Source organism: Furipterus horrens, unplaced genomic scaffold, assembly GCF_987537825.1.
Source record: "Furipterus horrens unplaced genomic scaffold, mFurHor1.1.pri manual_scaffold_6, whole genome shotgun sequence".
Lineage (NCBI taxonomy): Eukaryota > Metazoa > Chordata > Mammalia > Chiroptera > Furipteridae > Furipterus > Furipterus horrens.
In genome coordinates, this window is record NW_028327176.1 from 106,775,430 (window position 1) to 106,796,484 (window position 21,055).

At 34.8% G+C, this 21,055-nt stretch overlaps 1 pseudogene; it reads right to left on the bottom strand.

Annotated features, from left to right (window-relative positions):
- Window positions 1-18,056: 18,056 nt before the first annotated feature.
- Window positions 18,057-18,349, bottom strand: LOC150007193 (protein S100-A10 pseudogene; annotated as a pseudogene).
- Window positions 18,350-21,055: the final 2,706 nt, after the last annotated feature.

The window sequence follows — 21,055 nt, forward strand, 5'->3', positions numbered from 1 at the left end:
CTGACTTATTTCTCTAAGCATAATTCTCTCTAGTTCCATCCATGTTGTTGCAAATGGTAGAAGTTCCTTCTTTCTTTCAGTACTTATTCATTGTCATTTTCCCCCTTTGTACTCGTGTTCCTCTCTGTCTCTCTCTGTTTCTTCATCTTCTTAAAGCAGACCCTTTAGCATCTCTTGCAATGCTGGTTTGGTGGAGATGTATTCTTTTAGCCTTCTTTTGTCTTGGGAACTCCTTATTTCACCTTCCATTTTGAATGAGAGCCTTGCTGGGTAGAGTATTCTTGGTTGTAGGCCTTTGTTTTTCATTGCTTGGAATATTTTTTGCCATTCCCTTCTGGCTTGTAGTGTTTCTGCTGAGAAATCTGATGATAGCCTTATTGGAGCTCCCTTGTATGTTATTAGTTGTTTCTCTCTTGCTGCTTTTAGGATTCTCTCTTTGTCTTTGAATGTTGGCATTTTAATTATGATGTGTCTTGAGGTGGGCCTGTTGGGGTTCATCTTCATTGGGACCCTCTGTGCTTCCTGGACTCGCATGACTCTTTCTCTCTTCATGTTAAGGAAGTTTTCTGTCATTAGTTTTTCAAAGAGGTTTTCTATCCCTTGCTCTTCTTCTTCTCCTTCTGGAATTCCTATGATACGGATATTATTACGTTTCATGTTGTCCTGCAGCTGTCTTAGAACCTCTTCAGTCTTGTTCAGCCTTTTTTCATTTTGTTGCACTGTTTGGGAGTTTTTGTCTACATTGTCCTCTAGCTTGCTGATCCAATCTTCTGCTTCCTCTAGCCTGCTTTTAATTTCTTCAACTGTGTTCTTCAATTCAGAGATTGTATTCTTCATTTCCTCCTGTCTCTTATTGATAGCTTCTATGTCCTTTTTCATGCTGGTGTAATTCTCAGTAAGTTCCTTGTAGTTTCCCTGGAGTTCTTTGCAGTTTCCGCTGAGCTCATTCAGCTTCTCCATAATCCATGTTTTGATTCTATATCTGATAGTTTGCTCCCCTCTATTTCATTTAGCATTCTTTCTGGGGATTCTACCTTTCCTTTCGATGGGGGGTTGTTTCTCTGTCTCCCCATTTTTGTAACTCTTATTGTTTGTTGGTGCTTCTTAGAATGATCTGCACTTCCTGGATCTGCCCCTGGTGGCATCAGATCCTGTATCAGTCTGGGCCTAGGCAGCCTGTTGGAGACTTCCAGGGATCTACTGCCTTTGTCTGTCTTCTTTAGTTGTTAATATATTCAATCTGTGATTAGCCGTCAGGTTTAAGGACCGTGGGTGTGGCAGCTTAATTCCTGTAGGCAGGGCCTTTGCTTCCCCTCAGGCTGACGCCACTTGGAGGGGAATGGTCTGCCTGCAGTGTGGTGATGAGTCAGCACTGGGACCCGACCAGCCGCCTCCCCAGCTCTCCCCTCAAAGCCACCACACCAAACTCTCCCCAAGCATCTCCAGTCCTCTCTGCCTTCCCTCTGCTTGAGCCCAGGGTAAGTGGGGGCAAAATATTTTCGTATGTGATCCGCTTAAGAGCTCTTTTTCTCCAGCTGTTTCTCTCTGGCTAGCAAGAAACCCTGTGGCTTTTCGCTTTTCTCAGCTGGATACTATTTTACTTTCCACTCTGTTGCTGTAGGCTGGGAAGCTCAGCTGGTGGTTTAGACCCTTCCCTTCTCAGGGGGAATCCCCGGCTGCTGAGCTGTTTCTCAGTCCCTTCAGCTGCCACCCATGTGGGCCCAGCCAGCCCTTCCGCGTCTCCACACTCCCTACCAGTCACATTGTGTTATAGCGGCCTTTCCTGTCTCTCCATGGTTATAAGACTTCTCTCCAGCTAGTGTTCGGTTGGTTATTCCAGATGATTTCTCCAAAATTAAGTTGTAAATCCAGACTAGTTGTGGGAGGAGGTTAGTGTAGCTTCCACTTACTCCTCCGCCATCTTGTTTCCTCCTATTTTTATTTTTTTAAATTTAATGTTATTGTTTTCCTATTACAGTTGTCCCATTTTCCCCCCATTGATACCCCCCCACCCAGCCCACCCCTTCTCCTACAGTCATTCTGCACCCTGTTGTCCATGTCCATGGGTTATTTATGCTAGTTCCTTTACTAAACACTTCCCCTACTTCCCCCCCTGTGCTTCCTCCCCCCCAATCCCCTGATAATTGTTATTCTGTTCCTTGATCAATTTTGTTCATATGTTTGTGTTGTTCATTAGTCTCCTGTATCCGGTGATATCATATGGTATTTTTTCTTTCATTGCCTGGCTTATTTCGCTAAGCATAATTCTCTCTAGTTCCATCCATATTGTTGCAAGTGGCAGGAGTTCCTTCTTTCTTTCTGCTGCATAGTATTCCATTGTGTAAATGTACCACAACTTTTTGATCCACTCATCTACAGATGGGCACTTAGGCTGTTTCCAGCACTTGGCTATTGTAAATAGCAATGCTATAAACATAGGCGAGCATAAGTTCTTTTGAGTTGAGGTTTCAGGATTCTTTGGGTATAATCCTAGCAAAGAAAGAATGCTCAACATCTCTGGACATCAGAGAGATGCAAATAAAAACCACAATAAGATACAACTTTATACCAGTCAGAATGGCCATCATCAACAAAACAACAAACAACAAGTGCTGGTGAGAATGTAGAGAAAAGGGAACCCTAGTGAACTGTTGGTGGGAATGCAGACTGGTGCAGTCACTATGGAAACAGTATGGAATTTCCTCAAAAAACTAAAAATGGAACTGCCTTTTGAATCAGAAATTTCACTGTTATTTTGTTTTTAAAATTGAGCCTCAAGCTGCTAACAAATTACATTTAACAAATTATGTGTTGATTTAATGCACAGGCAGTGAATTCCAGAGTTTAAGGTGAAGGGATTAAGAAGTATAAATTGGCAGTTGCCAATTGGATTTTGAAGTACAAAGTAGTCATGGGGATGTAAAATACAGCATAGGAAATATACTTAATGATGTTGTAATAACTATGTATGGTGTCATGGGGGTATTAGACTTATCGGGAGATCACTAGTAAGTAATATAAATGCCTAACCACTATGCTGTACACCTGAAACAAATATAATATTGAATGTCAGATAAAATTGAAAAAAGAATTGAGTTCAGTCACAGGCCCATTTACTTATTGGGAAAACTTGGCCAAGTTTTTTTAACTTCTTTAAAGCATAGCAGTCTCAATTTTAAAATAAGGTTACTAAAAATAGCCACCTACTACAATTATTACTATTAAAAGATTAAATGACAATGTCCATTTAAGGCATTAGAACAATGTTGATCATAAAGTAACATCTCAATATTTATTAACAATATGATAATTTTATTATGCTATTATTTGTACTATGATTAGTGCATCTATAATTTTTATTTTAATGTTAAAGGGGAAAGGTTATGGATTGTTTTTTTAAAGTTCTAAATAATGATCAGTGAAGCATTAAGTTATTGGGCATAACTTTATTTGATTTAACCATTTAGCCATTAAAATATTTCTTGGATTGTTATACTCTGTAGTGGTATATCTTAATCCTCAACTGCTTCACTAGCTATTTACTAGACAGTTTGTATCACTGACAATCAACTCACTCTCTACACAGCTACCAACATTATCTTTGTAAAGAAGAATCCAAGTCTAGGCATAATTTTGTAGACTCATTTTGTCCTGCTCTTATCTGCTAAGTACAACCATAAGTCCTGGAAAAAAATGCAAATGGAAGCCAAAGAATAGCTCTCAAAATGGGAAAGAAGAAGGCAAAGTGGTTAGGAACCCTAGTACTAGAGAAACAACATCTTACATTTTTCACCCAACAGAAGAAAGGAACCAGGAAAAGCATTTTTAAAAGCCCAAACTACCAGCACAAAGTGGTCCAGGGAGGTTCATTTTCTCTTGGCTCACAAAAGAGCCTGCCAACAATACCAGGTAAGCTCAGCACCACTGGCATGGGGGATTGATTGGAGTCATTCCAGGGATAAACCTTGGGGTGAGTGCTCTCCTTCCCCACGAGGTGGACTACCCTCCCCACTGAGAAATGCCAAGTGGCCAGGCATCCTGTTACAACAAGCTGCCTGGCCTGGGTTATGATCCTTGTCCTTAGAGGCCAGAGACTACCTTTACCCACCTAGAGGCACCAGATGACCCAGGAAAAATATATCCCTTCTACTCCACCGGGTAGGACCAGCAGGGACCGGTGCGAGCCCCAGCTGAAGCAAATCTTTGGAACCACAGCCAGCAAAAGTATCATGGAACTGAGTGACTACCAACTATAACAAAATATTTCAATAAGACCTATAATCTCCTAATATAACATCCAAAATGTCCAGATACAATAGGACAATTAATCAGATGTCAGGAACTGTGTACATCTATACCATGGAATACTACTCCACAATCAAAATAAGCAAACTATTGATACATGCAAAACTTGGAATGAATCTCCAGGGAATTAGGCTGAGTGAAAAAGCAGATCCCAAATGACTGCATACTATATAATTCTAGTTTTATACCACTTTCCAAATGACACATTTAAGAAATTGAAGACAGATTAGTGATCTCACAGGTCCAAATGGGAGTTGGGGGATAGGGAAAGGGGTTGAGGTGTGGGAGCAAGGTGAGTGTGGATATAAAAGGGCAACCTAAGGGAGCTCTGTGGTATTCAGTATCTTAACTGTGGTGTTGAGTACATGAACCTGTGCCAAGTTATGAAATTGGGCAGAGATAAGTTCACATATATCTGTACGCACATATGAGTGCAAATTGTATTGAATACTATTGGTAAATGACATCAATCAATGTCACTATTTTGATTGTGATACTATAGTTTTTACAGTATGTAACCATTGGGGGAAAACATTGTTGAGTGTATATAAGATCTCTATATTATTTCTCACAACTGTATGTGAATCTAAAATTGTATCAAAATAAAACAGTTAATTAAAAAGCAATACACACTGCAATTAAAACCATAGTAAAAACATGGATTATTTGAAAATACCAGGAAAAAGCAGTCGCTTAAAAAGTGAAATTCTATATGCTATTTTTACTTTAAAATCTCTCCTTTGTATTTTCATGATATTGTAATAGATAAAATTTCATGGTAGCTGAAAGAAAAGAGTTTACCTCATGAAAAAAAATACAGCTATAATATTATCCACATATTTATTTAAATAGAATAAGTAATATATATTGTCACTAATTAACAATATAATAAAATATATTCCAACTGAAGAGAAAAAAATGTCATGTCATTATTTTCAGTGCATCTCTGGCATACTCAGCACTTCTCTTTTTGACACATAACAAAACACTTAGAAAATTATATTTATGCCACATGAGAATATGTGGGGAATTGCTGCCTGAGAGGAGAGCCATCATCCTCCAGAGGCCCCAGTTCCCATGCCAGCACCTCACAGCTACACAAGTTGATAACATAATTTTGCGCAGCCTTTGGGAAGTTTTGATACAGGCTGAAATTCAAATTGTTCTTTTCTCCCTGGATAGGAAACTCTCTGGGATATGTGATCTACCTACAAGTCCAGCTTCACCATCTTCCATTTCATGCCTCATACTGAGAGCTTCAGTAACAAGAATTCCTTGTAGTTCTCTGAACACACCGGGCCAGCAGGCCTGTTGAGTTCCATCTCTACACTTACTAATTCCTCTGCCTGGAAGGTTCCCCCACCTAGTGCATCTAACTCACGCCTTTTACCCCTCTGCTACTGGGTGATTAAAGAATTTAAAGACTAGAGTTCTTCTTAAAGTCTATGTTTAAATGCAATTTCATCTCTCAGACCAAAGTATTTTGTACAAACCTAAAATTTAACACTTATTTTACTGTCTACATTTATTTACTTGATAATACTCTGACAGAACTGTAATATCCTTAAAGGCAAGTAGTGCTCTTTTTTAATCTTTTTTTTTTTTTTTTTTTTTTCAGGGATAGTGAAGTACAATAGAATAGGTAGTCAATACATATTGCTGAATAAATTTATAACAAATACTTATATGATATTAATAAACTGGCATCTACTCTAGAAGAATAGAAGTTTTATTAATTCTTTGTGTAATATGTAGACCTCTTCACTAGTGAATGAGAGTTATGAATTTTTTTCCAGGAAAAACAAAACACCTTCATGTAAAAATTTGCACACAGTTGTCATTTTTACAGATTCCCTATTAACCCCAGGTCCTCTAGGCCCTGTAGTCCACTCACCATCCGGGGCTGTGAATTATACCAAAAGATATACTAAAGTGGAAACTGATTTTTATCTTATTGGGCAAACTCTCATTATACTTTGATATTTATAGGTCATCATACCATACACTTATACTAGATAGATAGTACTAAATAAAATTTAATTATGTCAGACAAGAGTAAGTTTTTTAATACTTAATACGTAAAGATAAAATTTACAAAAGTTGTGCATTTTGTGTTTAGGTAAAAGGAGTTCCCAATAAATTAGAGATATTTCATTCTCTAGAAAAAAACCCAATATGTTATATTTTAAATGTCCAAACTATCAAAGTATGCTGTCAAGGTATTTCTTGCCTCTTAAACTAATTTCACTCATTCTTGATGCTCAAAATACTTTGTTTTTAAGGTGCTGAAAAGTGTAGTATACAATTATTATTCATTTTAACTATGTTTATGTCTGTGTTATGAGCCACATATAAAATACACCAGTGATTGCTAGAAGATATTACAAAGGTAATTTGAACATCATTCAAATTTATTTCTCCTTGGGTTGTATGCAAGGCTCAACTTAAACCACCATTTTCTCTTAATATCTATGTGGTATTTTGAATAAATTCCAATTTTACAACACTAGTAATACATTTTAGGTAACACTTTATTTTTCTTCTTGGTTATTTATTTCCTCATTAGAATTTTATTAATAGACATTATTTTTTAGAGCAGTTTTAGGTTTGCAGAAAAATTGAGTGTAAAGTAGTATCCCCTGTTATTAACTCCTTGCATTAATGTAGTACATTTATTACAATTAAGGAGCCAATATTGAGAGATTATTATAACAAAAGTTCGTAGTTTATATTATAGAGTTTACTCTTTGTGTTGTATATTCTGTGGGTTTAGACAACTATATGACACCTATCCACCATTACAATATTATACAGGATAGTCTCACTGTCCTAAAAATATTCTGTGTTTCATATATTCATCCCTTTTTCTCTCCCCCTGAACTCCTAGCAACTGCTGATCTTTTTACTCTCCATACTTTTGTCTTTCCAGAATGTTATACAATTGAAATCAAACATTATATAGTTTTTTTCATATTGACTTCTTTCTCTTAGCAATATGCTCTTAAGTTTTTCCCATGTCTTTGTGTGGCTTGATGACTTGTTTTTTTTAATTGCTAAATAATATTTCATGATATGAACATGCCACAGTTTGTTTATTAATTCACTTACTGAAGAGCATTTTGGTTCCACCCATGTTTTAGCAATTATGAATAAAACTGCTATAAACATTCATGTGCAGGTTTTTGTGTAGACATAAGTTTTTATTTTTATGATCATTTAGTAAATGCTAAAAAATATGATTGCTGGATCATAAGATAAGATTAAGTTTACTTTTGTAAGAAACTACCAAACTTTCTTCTAAAGAGGCTGAACTATTTTGCTTTCGCAAAAGCAATGAATGAAAGTTTCTGTAGCTCCACATCCTCACCAGCATTTGATGTTGCCAATATTTTGAATTTTAGTCATTATGATAGATGTCTAATGTTATCTAATTTTATTCTTAATTTGTATTTCAGACATATGTGTACTATCTCTTCATGTATTCCTCTGCCATCTGTATAGCCTCTTGTGAAGGATCTGTTCAGATCTTTTGCCCATTTAAAAAATAAATTTATTTATTTTTATTGTTTATGCTATTACAGTTATTCCCACGTTTTCTTTTTCCCACCTCCACCCAGCACCATCATCTCCCCTGCCTAACTCAATCCCATATTGTTGTCTGTGTCTATGAATCATGCACCGTCTTTCATCTCACCCCCCTACCTCCTTTCCAGCAGCTGTTGGTCTGTTTCATGTATTATGTAAGCCTCTGTTCTTATTTTGTTTGTTAGTTTATTGAGTTCATTAGATTCCCCATATAAGTGAGATCATGTAGTATTTTTCTTTCACTAACTGGTTTAATTCACTTAACATAATTTTCTCCAGGTCTATTAGTGCTGTTGCAAAATATAAAATTTTCTTCTTTTTTATAGCTATATAATATTATATTGTGTAAATGCACTACAAATTTTTTATCCACTCACCTACTGATGGGCACTTAGGCTGTTTTCAACTCTTAGCTATTGTAAATAGTGCTACTATAGTGCTACTGTAGGGGTGCATATGGTGTTCCCAACACCATTTATTGAAGAGACTGTCTTTGCTCCATTGTATGCTCATGCCCTCTTTGTCAAGTAGGCATGGCTTTATTCCTGGGCTCTCTGTTCTGTTCCATTGATCTATGTGTCTGTTCTTATGCCAGTACCATGCTGTTTTATTACAGTGGCCTTATAATATAGTTTGATATCAGGAGTTGTGATACCTCCAGCTTTGTTCTTCTTTTGTAAGATTGCTGAGTCTATTGGGTTGGGATCTTTTTTGGTTCCATATTAATATTTGTTCTAGTTCTGTGAAATATGGCATTGGCATCTTAATAGAAATTGCATTGAATGTTTAGATTGTTTTGGGTAGAATGGACATTTTAATTATGTTAATTCTTCCAACCCATGTGTCTCCACTTATTTGTATGTTCTTGGATTTCTTTCTTCAGTGGCCTATAGTTTTCTAAGTACAGGTCTTTTACCTCCTTGGTTAAATTTATTTCTAGGTACCTTGTTTTTTGTTGTTGTTGTGCAATAGTAAATGGAATTGTTTTCTTAGTTTCTCTTTCTGATAGCTTATTATTGTTGTATAAAAATCTCATTGTTTCTGGTTATTGATTTTGCCAAGTTCATTTATTAGGCCTAGTAGTTTTTGGTGGAGTCTTTAGGGTTTTCTAAGTACAATATCACATCATCTGTGAAAAATGACAGCTCTACTTCTTCCTTTCCAATATGTATGACGTTTATTTATTCTTTTGTTTTATCGCTGTGGCTAGGACTTCCAGAACTATGTTGAATAAAAGTGGTGAAAGTGGATGTCCCTGTCTTGTTCTTGATCTTAAGAGAAACACTTTTAGTTTTGCCCATTGGGAATGATGTTAGCTGCAGGTTTCTCATATATATGGCCTTTATTATGTTGAGGTATGGTCTCTCTATTCCCATTTTGCTAATAATTTTTACCAACAATGGGTGCTGGATATTACTGAGTGTTTTTTAAGCATCTATTCATATGATCATGCAATTTTTGTCTTTTGTTTTGTTTATGTGATGTATCACATTTATTGATTTGTGAATATTGTATCAATCTTGTATCCTCAAGGATAAATCCCACTTGATTTGAGTTTTTGTTTTCTTATTGTTGCATTTTAAGTGTTCTTTGTATATTTTGGACAACAGTCCTTTAACAGATGTGTCTTTGCAAATATTTTCTCCAAGTCTGTGGCTTGTCTTTTCATTCTTTTAACAATGTCTTTTACGTAGCCCATGCTTTTAATTATAATGAAGTCCAATTTATAATTTTTTATTTCATGAATTATGTTTTAGGTATTGGATCTAAAAAGTCACTGCTAAATTCATGATTACTTACATGTAACTATGTTATGTTACAATCTTGAAGGTTTATCGTTTTGCATTTTACCTTTAGGTTTATGGTCCATATTGGATTGATTTCTGTGAAAGGCATAAATTTTGTCTAGATGTACTTTTTTGCAAATGGACGTACAGTTTTCCAGCACCATGTATTGAAAAGACAATCATATCTCCATTGAATTACCTTTGCTCCTTTGTCAAAGATCAGTTAACTATATTAGTGTGGGTCTATTTCTGTATACTCAATTCTGTTTCATGGATGCACCTATTCATTATTTAGTCAACACCATGCTATCTTGATTGCTGTAGCTTTATATAGTAAGTCTTGAAGTCTGGTAGTATCAGTATTCTGACTTTGTTCTTCTCCTCCACTATTGTGTGGTTATTCTAGGTCTTTTGCTTTCCATATAAAATTGCAATCAGTTTTTTTTTTCAATATCCACGAAATAACTCACTATAATTTTTATTAGATTTTTGGTATATTTTTATCCCTTGGATTTTACTTTACTTTTTAAAATATCTTCAGATTTAAAGCTATAGAAATGCAAAGATGCAAATTATTTTCTTCAATATAGGATTATTCTTAATATTTTAACAGTACAATTTTTGTATTGAGGCCACAGTTAGTTTTAAATATTAGTTAAATAAACCATATAATAATTTATTTTCTATCACCACAAGGCCAAAATAAAATTCTAGAGAGTTTTTACATACCCTTAAAATATATGTAGCCTTTATAATTTAATTGACTTCAAATTTGTTTTGTTCATTTTCATAGACACTGAACAATTTATATAAAAATATTAAAAAATTTGTTTATTTTTAAAAGATTTTGTGTTTATATTTAGAGAGAGAAGAAGGAAGGGAGAAAGAGAGGGAGGGAAACATTGATATGTGAAACATCCATCAGTTAGTTGCCTCTTGCACACTCCAAACAGGGACCAGGTTCCCAACCCAGGCATGTACCCAGACTGGGTATCAAACCAACAACCTTTCAGTTTGTGGGTGGATGCCCAACCCCATGAGTTATACCAGTCAGGGAAAATATTAAAAATTTTAGTAACCAGAATGAAAAACCCAGATTAGAAAATACAATTAGCAGCATTCACATAATCACTTAAGTAATTCTGTACACATCCACTGTGGTGCCAATATAAGTATGGAAAGATCTACTAGAATATTTACAGTGTTGATAATTATGTAATTTACTAATAAACTTAATATATCTATAAATTTATGACATCTATCTATTAAGATTAATTATGGGAAATATTTACTCTGTGTGTATTTGTGTTTTGGGGTGGTTTTGAATCAACCTTAGATCAATTACTGTAACAAAAGTTGTTACCAAAAAAAATTTATTTTTCAAGTTATTTATTCAAAGCAATATTTGATACAGCACAAATCCAATATCTCTATAGACTCTAGATTGCCTGGGAAGTTCACTGTGATGTACAGAACATTTAACTTGTTACTGTTGTTACTAGAAATCACTATCTTTAGGTTAACATATTTTTGAAATTTACACTTTTTATCAGGCTCAGAAACTTTTATTATGTTATCTTATCTGATTCTTCCAAGTCCACATACAGTAGGTGTAAAAAGTGTTGTACTGATTCATGTCCATGAAGGAATGAAAAAACAGAAACTTTATATAACTTGGCCAAATTTACACTATTTAGTCATCATCAGGATTGAATGTGAGAAATGTGACTCCAACTAGAATGTCTTTCCATGACACTGTCTCCACGTATGTAAAAAACAATGAAATCTCTTTAAGTTAAATTTAAAGGCAGAAAGCTGCTCACAATTTTCATTTATCCTTAAAACAAAGTAGTGCTAGAATATAGTTGATACTTTATCTACTATGATTAATCTTAATTTATACATTACTATATAAATATATAAATGTGAAAATATTAAGAGAAATTTAATGCTCTCCTTTTCTGAGCTGTGTAGGAAATCAGAAAGATGATATTATGTATTGGTGGTAACTACACTTTTTGGAAGATATTTCATTATTCTAGTGACACTTTCTACTGAAGATTTTCTACTGTTATATGATTGACTGGACATTCATTTTCAAGCACAATGTTATTGGAAACCTCAGAGTAGATGCCATTGGAAAAAGATAAATTCTGTAGCAACATTCTTTGATGCCATAGGAATCCTGTAATCATGTGAGTCAGTACTTTTAGTGACCAATTCTCACATATTAGGAAGATGGCTTTACCTATACACAATAGCTTTTGAAAAGTCAAACTTGTTCAATCTTTTCTTATTTCTTTTACATCAGAGACAAATATAATATGCCTGATTCAAAATAATTTTTCAAATCTCCAATATCTTCATGAAATGAGCTGTTCTTTGGAATTGGTTCCTTGAAAGTTTTTTTTTTTTTTTTCTTAAGTAATATTATACATTGTGTTATCCTGTCTAATGCAATTCATTAAGGTTATGCTAAGTTCTTTCTTGCGACTCATATATAAAGGATATTAGCATGCATTTGAATAAAGGCAGGAGGAATCATCAGTAAACCTAAACATAATGCAAAGGAGAGAAGAGATCAGTCCTTTTTTATCTTCTCATAAGACAGTGAAAAAATAGTAATAATGGGTTTTGGTCAGCCTTACTGACAAAAAGCAGCAGCAGCATTCACATTGGACTCCCAGCAGCAGCAGACATGGGCAGCCCTCAGCGCTGACCTTCCACTGACCCAGGCTTACCTCCTTCATGCCCATTATGCCTGTGCTATCAATCCCTGTCTTAGAGAACTCCAGCTGTTGTGCCCCTGACCAGTATTAGACCAAATGCAGAAATGACTGGTCAAGTTTCAGGTGGGTCCATTCCACTCCTGTGCAACTATTTCATAGATCACTTGGTACTTCTTTGATGAATGCACAATAGCAATTGCTAAGACATTCTCCTTTTTCAAGTCTCCTCTCCTACTTCCTCGTTTCAGCTCTCTGTCTCAGTTAATGGCTTTGAAATCCACGTAGCGTGAACTCCCATATTTCTCTTACTTCTAGCCCAATATATTTCTTTGTCTTCATCTATAATTATATTTTCCCTCTGGACATAAAAATATTCCACTTCTTGTCTAAAGCTACCTCATTTGCAGTAAATGTTGATTTTATTCTTTTCTCACTTATAAATAGCTTGTGTTGTCTCCATTTCTTTCATTTTCATTGGTGTAGTGCCTTTTACCATGCAGATGTCTCCTCTAGCTTAATAATAATTATAAAATTAATCATTTAACATAGTTGTCCTGTCTAGTTACTTATCTTATTTCAATATAAAATATCTTAAATGTCTAGACAGGAGAGCTTCCTGGGTTTGAGGCAGTGATCAAAAATTTGACAGATAAGTTTAAGAACTTGTACCATCAATGCTATTATCTTAAAGTCTCAATATTTTCAAATACAAAAAGACTACTCAGCACCTTGCTTTCTATCTACCATTTGTAACAACCCTTTAGTTTGGGCCATGATTGTACATTTCTTTTCAAATATTGGTTTGTAAATTATTTAAAACAGGAGACAAACATTTTTCTTCTAGGTCTGTTCTTCCCAACCTCCCATGTTAATAATAGGTGTTATATAAATGTTCTCAAGTCCATTAATTGACATCCAAATGCTTTAAAATTTTTGCCTAATGGAAATTTTGCAGTTGCCCATCAGGAGAAAATGAATTTCACAGGAGCAAGGTCTGTATCCTACTCTAAACAAATGGTATAGCTATTAGGTGGCAAATTCTTTTTCTCCTGGGTGGCAGAAAGGACTCCCACTGATTTATGAATAAACTGCAAAACAAATAATCTAGAGGTGACTAAGCCATGATGTCCATTGAACCACAAAAGCCACATGTACAGTTTAATTTCTCAATGGGTAGAAGACTTTGTTCATAACAATGCAATCCAATACATATTATGACATTGTTTTATTACCTTTTTGTTTATCATTCACTGATTGTGGCTAGAACACAGGACAGGGCAAAATTTATGAGCACTCAATGTACATCAAACAGAGACAAAAAAAAAAAATAACATGAAAGAAGATGACGAGATGATTGGCTTGGTGCCAGTGCTATGGGAGTTTACTGTCAGAGAACAGAGATCATATTCAGGTTCACAAACGGGTGCCACAAATATTAGCTCTTCCAATGTAGGAAAATTTTCTGAGTGAAAAATGACAAAACACTTAACCTAAAACTTTTTTGGGAAAATTACCATGAAACTCAGATATTACTGCTATAAAATGTAGTGAATTGGGCATAGGAGCCAGTTGATACTGTTCTCATCTCTGGTTGAACATTTAAAAGTAAAATAGTCAAAGCACACACATAACAAGAGGTACTGAATTACAATACTTGCTTGTCAGTTTCAAGCATGACATGAACCATAAAGTCTCTCATAGCTAAATAACCTGGATTAAATTACATTCCCAGTCTGCCAATTCAGGCTTTATTAGTATAGCTATTCACAATTATGGGAGATATATTCTTTTATTCAACTTATATTTTTAAATACATGCTCTATGCCAGATACTGAGCTATATCCTAGAGATATAGTAAAATAAGACAGTATCTGTGCCCTTACAAAGTTACAGTGGATCAGAATATGAGATAGACCACTTATCAGTTTCAGAATTAAGCATTAATTTATAAATATACATTAAAATTATTTCTTGTTTTAGATTATCCATGCCATCGTTTCCCTCCATTGGTGCAGGAAATTAATCAGAGATTAAAGAAAAAAATAAATTAGACATAAAACTAAAAATTATTAGATATAACTTAAATCATTGAAATATTAATTTATTGAGTTATTCATTATTTACAACACCTGACAGCAAATCCAAAGTCATGTACTGTAAACAGTGGAATTACCTTACCTGTTAGTCAAAGGCACTCAGCTCAATGAGAAAATATGGCAAATGTCTCCCATGTACATTAATCAGTCAGTCAATTAAATGAAACATATTTGTGGAGTGCATGCAACATAGGTACAACATTGACACTCTCTTTTTTCATTGGCACCACTGGAGGTATTTGAATTTTCCAAATGGAAAATTACTGAAATGTAACCCTTTCTTGAAATATAAGCCATCTCGAAACAAAATAGTGTGAAGAGCCAAAAAAAGTCACACTGCTATTATAATCTCAATATCTTAAAACTAAAATGATGGTCCCTTCAACATTAAATTATTACCTTATATGATCTACACTCAGCAGACTCTAAATCACCAAAAATATATTTCATATGTTCCAGGCTTTTGATGAAAGCCTTATAACCACTGATGCCTAATCCATCTTACCTTGAAATGTTAATTATGAAATTAGAGCTTAAGAAGCTATGCCTGTCAGCATAGTCATGTGATAATCATGATGTCACAGACCTGTAACTGAAACTTGGTACTTATGACTCACACTACTAATCCATAATGAATCAAGGAGGCAGGGTTATTTCTAAGTCATTAGTCAAAAGGTTTTTTCCTTTATTGTTGAACGTTCCTGAAATATATGCATCTCATATATATTATACATAGCTCACATTAATAAGGTTCAGTTTTAAAATTTATATTCCTAAGAGGAATCTTATATTAAACAAATTAATTGAGTTTGAGGAACTGCATTTTTTACTTTTAAATGTATATACAAAATGAAAGTAATAACATTAGTTACAGAAATTTGATACCCCTTTCTAAAATTATTGATAACAATAAAAGTAAACTTGACTTAAAAGAAAATATAAAGGTTAATTTGATTTAAAATGTGTTGATTTTATTTTGGACATATATTATTCTGAAAGATGAGATCAATGGCAATTTTAATACTTGGCAACCCTACTTTATTCAAACACTCCATTGACCTCATATGCAGAGTTATATCCTAAGTATAGACTTCTTACCCTTATTTACCACCACATTTATTCAAAGAAACCATCATGACTATAAAGATTACATTTAAACTCTTCTAATTCTGCTCTTCTCCACGGTCTTTCTGAAAGACTAAATGATAAACCAGCGAAGTTTATGTTTGTTAAAATGAAGTTAATAACATGGCACTGCCTTGTAAGAGCTCTAGAGGATTAGCTAATTACTTATTTTAAAATACATACACTATTTCAAATAAAAGAAGTTATCTCAATGTAATTTAGAAACCAAAGAAAAAGTTATATACATATGTAATATATATATATAATATTTATATATAATTATTAAGGTCAATATCTTCTACTCTGTCTTAATTCACATGAGATTAGAGAAGTTTCTCTCCTAGTATATCCATTTTGCATAGTATTAAAGTGAGCACGTTCCAGCACTGAAACAAGCTGTGTCCTTGGTGCTCCTTTTATATCTTCAATACGACTGAGATGTGCTCTGTTTTTTCTCTGTTTACTATCAGAAGTAATGAGACTAAGTCATACAGTAGGACTCTTAGAAGGAGCTGAATACATTGTTTGATTTTAAAAGGGTTGAAAAGTTCTGCCAGAAATCCTTTAAAATGCCAGAAATGGTAACATTCAGGTCACCCACTGGATCGAGCACTTTCCAGCTGTCTTCTAATTAAATACATGTGAGTTTCTATGATAAAGATAAGGGAACTGGAGAAAGGGACTCATTAGTACACATTTTAACCACAACCTTCAAGGAAGAGCAGAGCTCTGGGTGAACATGACACAGAACTATAATTGGATGATCTAGTACAAAGAACACTACTTGGAGAAGGCAAGACTGCCAGAGGCACAAGAGAGGTTGGCAGGAGGGTGATAGTGTTTATAGACTATGGGAAAGACTATGGTAAGGTGGAAGAGCCAAACTATACAGAGAAGTCACTGGAAAGAGAATTCCTTAGTCACTAAGAACTATGGCCAACTCACATTCCACACATCTGTGTCCAATTCATACTTTCTAAAAGGTGTAATCTTGTATAGATGCAATCCCTTAATTAGAATGAAGGTAATTAAATTCCAACAAACAAAAGAAGACACAAGTTGAATACTAGAGGTAGAAATTGACTTTGGGTAGCAAATGCCACAGTGTTTCTAGGGTTATTTCAGAATTTTATATAGCTAAACTCAATAAAAAGTATTAACATGAAACTGATTTGTTCTAGATTACTATTCTTTGAGTTAAACATGAACTATAACAAATATAGCAAAGTTAAATAATATAGCTCAGTACATGATTCAGGACCAAGCAGGTCATAGGAATAAGTTGACCAGGAATTATAGAGTCAGGAAGACCAGGAATTGAATTCTAACTCTACTTCTTACTAGCTTTGTTATACTGGGCAAGTTGCCTAGCCTCTTTGATTTTCAGTTTCCTCCTCTATAAAACAGGTGAAATGAAATCTACCCATAGTGTTAAGGATATATGTGAATTGCTTAGTAGAGTGCTCAGTAAAACAGTAACTTTTATTAAATAATGATCATTATTGTTGTTGCTACTACAATTGCCACTAGAGACAATAAAGGCAACAGGTATTCAAAGAAAGTATAAGATTCTGTGAATCTTAGCACTGTGGGAAAGTTTCACAAAAAAGACAGGGTTTATGCTGGTATTTGAATGTTGAGTAAATTATGTATAAGCAGAAAAAATTCTGTGAATGGGAAGAGGCTTCATTCCATTAAGGAGGAAATGATATACGTGGGTTGTACAGACAGAAATAACCCTGACGTAATTTAAAGAGATAGTAATTACACTGGTCTCATAAGGAATTCATTTTACAGAGACATGGATAATAAGGAAAGAAAGGTTAAATTGGGAACTGATTGTAGATGATCTTGAGTATCTGCCAGCCTTTGGGCTTTATTTTGTAGACAGTTGATAATGGGTTGTGTTATGATTAATGGTCCAGTGTCATCCAGAATAGAGATGTGTGTTCATAATCTGTAGGATGTTCTCATTGCTGACATTTTAAATAGGCTACCAAAGACCTAGCTACAAAATTAGTCAGAAACTCTCCTTGGAGCAAGAGTATTAGAGTCCCATTCTAGTCTTCACTGAGTGGACAGCACATGAAGTGTGGTGGCACATCCACAAAAGAGCACATAATCATTAAGAAATTAAAATCCTTTGTCATGGAGAAATGGAAATGTCTGGGTATTATTAAAAAAAACTAATAGATTTTTTTTTAATGAACTAATAAAGATATTTGTTTACTGAGGGCAAGAGGATGCAAGCAATATAAAAATCAAAGGCTTCTCTGGCTTTAATTAGCTTTTCTTTCTCCTGTCAAATGGGGCTGGGATTTTATTTGTACATTTTCTAAGGGTCCCAATCTGCTCATGAAATCCTTCTACAGGGGGAAGCTGTGGGAGCTGTGCTCCCTCCATCACGGAGAAAGTAGGTGATCCCCTGCCTACTTCTTTCCCTTCTGCTTCATGGATACTGCAAAATAGTTATTGCACGCAATGGTGAACCCAGCAATTAGCGAAAAGAAGCTCTGGAAGTTCACTCTGCCCTCTCAGCACTGGTTCCGGTCCTTCATTATTTTGTCTGTGGCCAGAGGGTCTTTTTGATTTTCCAAAAATCCAGGGAACTCCTTTCCATGAGTACTCTCAGGTCCTCCTTTGTTAAGTAGCCTTTATCCCCAGCGAATCTGTGAAATGTGCACATCATGGTTTCCAGGGCCTGTTCCATTTGAGACGGCATTTTGGTGAGGTCTTGGTCTGAGGTGCAGCAGGATCGCTAGGCTGGCTGGGACGTGCGGCCAGTGAACAGACCACCTGGGACTGGGCGCCTTAGTAGGCCCTAATAGAAATGTTTTGATAGCTGAGTGAAGGCTTTTCTTTCTTTTTCTTATGGTCATATAACAAAATGAAAGGGAATCCGTCTTTGAAAATAAGTGGGGCCCCCAAAATAAAAGAGAAATATTTAAAGTATTTATACTGTAATATATAGCATAAATATTATATTTTATTCTTCTATAGCTTCAGGCATAGTACATTACAGTGTTTATTTATCTTTTAAATAATTATTTAAAGTAACAGCATTCCAGTTGGATAATGTTTCAGTCATTTTGGTATAGAGCAGGCATTCCTGAGTTTGATAACAAGAAAAAAAATTTTCTGGTTTCTTACATGACCCAAAGCTATCTTGACTGTTTTTGTAAACTATGGCTTTCAGGAATGCAAGATGTTTAAAATGTAAATCTTCCTGAGCCCAGGAATTTGACAAGCTCTACCTTCAACCAGGAATGGGCTAAGCTAACAACAAAATAACACTGGTTACTTTTTTTTTTAGTTCTATATTTAACTTGGGGAAAAGAATACTCAGGAAAACCATGTTAACAAATATTGAAGTAATTAACCATCTGACTTGTGGAAAAGAATGAGCATATTCTTTGTAGTGTCACAGGGTAGAAATAGTTCCGTGTGTAAAATATACATACAGGCCCATTTTAGCTTTACATAAAAAAATATTTTTATAGACATGGCTGAAAATAGCCCAATTCACGAAGGTGGAAATATTTAAACCAAATGTGGATGATTTATTAGGGAGGCAGGAAGCAACTATTATTGATTAACTCAGTAATCTTCATTCTGTCTGCACATTAGCATGGCCTGAGGTTTTTTTTACAAACTACACAGACATCAGAAACCTACCTACCTCAGATCATTTTATCAGAACATCTGGTGATGAAGTCTGTTGGGCATTGAGGTTTTTATAAAGCAGCAGGGTTGTGAATCACTACATTAGCCAAGCAAAGTTTAGCAAATACCTTATCTGTAGCATTAATTAGAAGGGTGTCCTGAACAATCACTGTCTACATCTTCAATCCTGAGATGGTATACAGAATGGAATGAGGGTAATCCAGTTTAAAGGTCAGCGAGGCAAGGAAGGGGCTGGTATAAATCCAGCTGCCAGGTCATGGAGACTTCTACAGTGAATAAGCATTGCTTTTCAAGCAAAAGAGACAGTTAATTTAAATTAGCAATAATATTAAAGAAAATAAACATTTGAAACAAATCTTCAGCCTCATCTTCAGCCCCTCTTGTTTGCCCCCACCAAAGTCCCAACAAATGCATACAATACTTGTGTTTTGGCTACAATCTATTCCTCAAGTTTTGGAAACACTTTAAATAGTGTCCAACCTACACACTATTCCATCACTTCCTAGAGTAACTAGAAAATTAATTCTCTAAAATAACTTTGCTTCTTTCTCTGCAGGGTAAAATTATACTTATCTCCAAGATCTTGCTCAATCTTCCGAACCTCTGAGCTTTTCCCTGAATTCATTTGTATTACTTGTTTTCTCTACTTCTATAATATTTTGAACATAGCTCATGAGCTATATATGTGACATTGCATTTTTGGCTATATTTATTTGTGGTTGACTCCCTAGATTTCCTGTTACCCCCTTTGAGCAGCAAGGAAGAGAGAGAAAAAAAATCATATTTTCTTCAGGGAATGATAAAATCATTGATTGAATCACAGATGCTAATTGAGGTTATTCTTAACTGAAGGCAATGATTTTGTGCCCATTTAGACGTATCTTATAATTGTTTTGAAAGTCATTTCTGAAGCTTTTGAGAGAAGTCATAGTCAGAGATCTAGACTCAGGATTTATATACACAGAGAAAATAAAGTCCCTTCATTTATTTCTTCAACACTGATTATCTTCCACATGCAAAAATACAATGCTAGGGGGAAAATATGGCTGAATGATTCTGTTCTTTTGGAGCTAGACTCTAATGACAGTGGGTGAGACAGGGCAAATGAATGATCTGAGACAGAGTATGTATGAAGTAAACAGCAGATGGCTAATATATGGGCACTAGGAAATGCTTACTTTAATAAGCAGAAGGAAGAAAATGAATTAGTTAACAATAGAGAAAGAATAGAGGAGTAACAGTAAGAGGAAGAGTCAGAGAAGTCTAAAAAGAATTTTAAAACTCAGAATATAAAAGACCATAGTTTCAAAATAGTTCTTTTTAACTTCGAGATTGCTAGAAACAGAGTTTTCAAAGTAGGGATATTTCTGTGCAATTTAGATACAATCACTATTTTTCTCTTACTTTCTTCACCCAACTTCTTTACTTTTCATTTTGATAGAGATATCAAATTTTCTTTGTTCTTAACTTTGGTCCTGTGGTAATTTCCTGCACCAACCTCCATATGTATTTGGAAAGACTGTTCAGGCACTAGTCCTTAAACTTTGCGACTTCCTTGTAGGGATCTCAATTCTTCCTACAGATGTTATGGAAGCATTTCATAGTTTCCTGAACCAGCAACTTAAAAAAGCTGTAATTCCAACCAACATTGAATTTACTGCTGCTAGATAGAAGACTATAAAAAATGATTCAAATTTCAAGATGATGACATAAAACATTAAATAAGTATGCTAGATCACATGCG